Here is a 4,159-nt window from a genome sequence, read left to right on the forward strand (position 1 = left end):
GAAACCTACGGTCCGAATTTTTGATGATGATAGGGGAAGTCCAGCTCCTTCTTTTCCAATGCAGGTGTATGTTGCTCTTGCATCCACCATGAACTGATGCTGATGGTCCTGTATCGTTACTTCTATGGTGGGTTAAGTGCGTGGCTGCTTGGTTAGGACAGGTGTTATTACTTCCCCTTCAGATTTCTCTAGGCATCCCTATTGCCATTGTGCTGCTGGTCCCATCCACGGACCAGTATTTTGGCCTGCTGCCCATGGATTAGTTAGGCAGCTTCTTTGCATGTGTCCTGGCTGTCCACATTCCCAGCAGCGATTCTCTCGTTGCTGTGCGTTTTGTTGCATTGGTGGGCCATACGGAGATGGCTGACGTTGATATGGCATTTGTCTCCATCTTCCTCTTTGAAATGGTTCTCCATTTTGATTCATTCTTCCTCTACCTTGTGGTGGGTAGCCGTTATTTCCTCCTTGGCCTAGGTACACATGTATTGGTGGGCCTTGTTGCATCGGTGTTGGGGCTGGTGCATATCCATGTTGCTGATTAGCTTGTGGCTGTTGAGGGGCCTGTGGTGTAGCCGTTGTTGTAAACACTGGTGCTTGTGTTATTGTTGGTCCGATGTGTGCCTCAGGTGAAGGCTCTGGCTTACTCTCTGGAGCTGTAGTCATCACTGAAGCCTGTGCTTGGCCTTTTCTTTATCTTTCTTCATGTTTTTAGTCAGCTCTCTAATCTGAAGCTGTGTTAGTTTTCCTGCCAGCATTTTGCATTGTTCCTCTTGGGTTGATTTCTCAGTTCTGTAGGCATCCACATAATGTATGATGTGTTCTGAGAATACTGGCCAGTCCATTTTCATCAAACCAACCACATTGTTTAGTTTGTCTCGTACTTCTTTTGGTATGGCGTTCTTCACATACAGTTTGAAGAGGGCTTTGGATGCCTCATTTGTGTTCCACTCACTTCCTGTTTCTTCTTTCCATTTTCTCTGAAATTCATGGAGAAATTGTGCTGGATTATCTCCATCCTTAAGTGTTTCTTTTTCCAGTCTGGATGGGTCCATTTTAGATGGATATTTGGCCCGTAGTGCATCCCACACCTTCATACGATAAGGCCCAAATGCAGTGACGTCATATTGATGATTGTTGTTTACTGCTTTCACGCCTCCTTCTTTGAGGATTTCAGCTGTTATATACTGGCCAACTATCTTGATTAGTACGGCCTTGATGTCTCCCATAGCCAGCTTTATTCCTCCTGTGTTGTCTCAGACCCATTCATCTGCCCCTTCTGTTAGTGCAGGCAGGTGGTTTATTAACCCTGTCATGTCCATAAACCTCCAAGGCACATATCTCTCTGCCCGATTCGGCCCTTTGGCCAGCAGGGGTCCCATCATTTCTCCTTCCTCTTTGTTCTCCTCTCTCGCCTCATCACATGATATTCTGTAGTCCTGTGTCTTCCTACTGGGCATTCTGCCAGTACTGTGGTATTTCGGGAGGGTCCTCCCCCGCAGTTGCAAGTCCTCCTCCCCTTGCTCTTATTTGCCAGTCGTTATCTTGGGAGCAGTAGCTTTGCCCCTCCTTTCTTGCTCTCACTTCTTCATGTGAGGGGGTGTGTGTGTGTGTGCTCAGCTGCTGTCTCTCTCTCAGGTCTACCGTCACTGTCCCGCTTATTCTCCCGTCCACTTCTGCCCCTCGCTGCATTTGTGTAAATTGTCCAGCACCCTCCTGGTGTCTGCGTTTCTGGACCTGGAGCAGCTGGCTTTATGCCATTTCGCACCATTTTTTGTTGCATTGCCATGTGTTTATGTGTTCCTTCTATTTTAAAATATTGCAGCACATCTCTCTGCTCCGCATAACTTATTTTCTTTCATTGGTGTCATTTATCATTGTTTTTGTCTTTATCTCTTAACTCTGATTCCACTCGGTCACAGTAATTTAGATCAAAGGTTCCCGTCACTGGCCATCTTGTGCCTCCTGATGTTATTCTATGCCACTTTGTCATGCATTTTTTTTTTGTCTTGGGTGTTTCAACATTACCGATTCAACTGCTGTCAGTCCTTCCGACTGTGTACTGTAATTTGTACCCATTTTTCTTTTACACACTGGCTGGGTGCAGCGGCCCGATGGCGCTGTAGCCTACTATCTTGCTCCTGTGTTATTATTTTTCCGCTGGCCTTCTCCTAATCTGGCCCTCCACCTGTTGATTTATTCTTTAATTTAATGTCTTACTTTTCTTATTTTCTCTGCTTTTTCCTTTAAATCATTACTGCTAGAATCGGCTCCGGCTCCCCCGCGTACAGGATAAGCGGTAGCCGACAAACGGACCTTTAAATAACTCCTTTCACTTTCCTCCTTTAAATAACTACAGCTGGGATCGGCTCCAGCTCCCCCGCGACCCTGCGTACAGGACAAAGCGGTAGCCGTTAAGACGGACTTTTAAATATTTTTCTTACACATTTTATTTCTCTTTTTCTTTTCTTTCTCTAATTATGCCCTTTTCACCTTTAACTAATTTTCTCTTAATTCTTACCTATTTGATTTCTCTACTTTTATTATTATTATTTACTACTTTTACTTTTACTCTATCACTTTTACTCCCTTTTTTATTTAGACTGCACTCCTGCTCTCCTCTATTTCCCGACAGAATATCACATATTTTGTCACTTTGCGCACTTTACAGGCAACAGCCCTCTTGTAGGCGCTGTTCCTATATCTGATCAGTCTCCAGCCCTCTTATCGGCGCTGTATCTTATCTTATCAGGCTATAATTCTACTCACGAATTATCCCTGGTGCCCAAAGGCGACAACCTACCATTTTGAGGTTGCCCCTCGACACTAAATCCTCTATTTTCACACAGAACTCTTAAGTCTAGATCACCCCAAAAAAAGGTTCCAGCAATCTTCCAATTCAGACTTTTTCAGTTATTTTACAATATAAACGACAGACCACATAAATAACCGACATATAGGCAACAGTCCTCTCTTAGGTGCTGTTCCTATATCTTATCAGCTTATCGGCAACAGTCCTGCCCTAGGAACTGTTCCGGTGCCTAAAGGCGACAATCTAAGGGCCTGTCCACACGAAAACGTTTTCAGTGCGTAAACGCAGAAGTCTTGTGCGTTTCGCCCTTCCGTCCAGACAACTCTGGCGTTTTCGCGGCCTGAAAACGCACTTTTTTAAAACCAGCTCTCAGGGTGGAAAAGAAAAAAACGACACGCCTCCGTTTCGTGATCGTTTTCGTGTGGACGGCGAAAACGAATACGCTGACGTCATCGCCCCGCTCCTCGACCCTCAAGCCTGACTTCTTCCCCCGCGACGTCTCGTAACAACAACAATAACGGCGGCCTCCGTGCTCGTAGCAGATATTCTGCTCGTCTGTACGACGGCGTATCAGGGCCGCTGTATGAAAAAAAAAACGGAGCCGAGAGAGGGGGCGATATTCCGGGAAAAAAGCTACTTTATTACGATGCTAACAAACAACCGCTAGCTAACTTCCCATGAATGTAGGCATTTATTTGTCTAATTAATCCATCCCAACGTGTGACAACGCCTCGTCAAGGTCGTTAGGGTGACGGCTGTTGATGCTTACTGTTGGTTTTATTTATACGGGCCAAATTGTCATCTTATGGGTGTTTATTGATCGGGTGGTCGGGCGGAGATTAGCCGTAACTCACGTGTTACCATAGCAATGGCAAACATCCGGTCAAGCTCCGTCTCTTCTTCTGCGTTTTTGTAGCAGAAACAGCGCCACATATAGGCCTGGAATATGTACTACAGCGCGCTGAGACGTTTTCAGTGGATTCGTCTGGACGCGGATTTTCTTGAAACGACGCCAAGGCAAAACGGAGAAAAAAAGTTTGTTTTGCTTCGTCTGGACGCCCCCTAACCTTTTGAGGTTGCCCCTCTACACTAAATCCTCTATTTTCAGGCAAAACTCTTAAGTCTAGATCACCCCAAAAAAGGTTCCAGCAATCTTCCAATTCAGACTTTTTCAGTTCTTTTACAACATAAATGACAGACATTAACATACATCTATCCTCAGCTGAGCTTTAAATTTCTCTACTCCCCCTTCCCAGTTCCATTTACTTGATTAAACAGTGAGTTAGTATTATTTTCTTGCGATATATTATGCATTATTCTCATTATAACCATATTTATTGCAACACACCA

The sequence above is a fragment of the Eutrigla gurnardus genome (genome assembly GCF_963514095.1).
Source record: "Eutrigla gurnardus genome assembly, chromosome: 2".
Classification (NCBI taxonomy): Eukaryota; Metazoa; Chordata; class Actinopteri; order Perciformes; family Triglidae; genus Eutrigla; species Eutrigla gurnardus.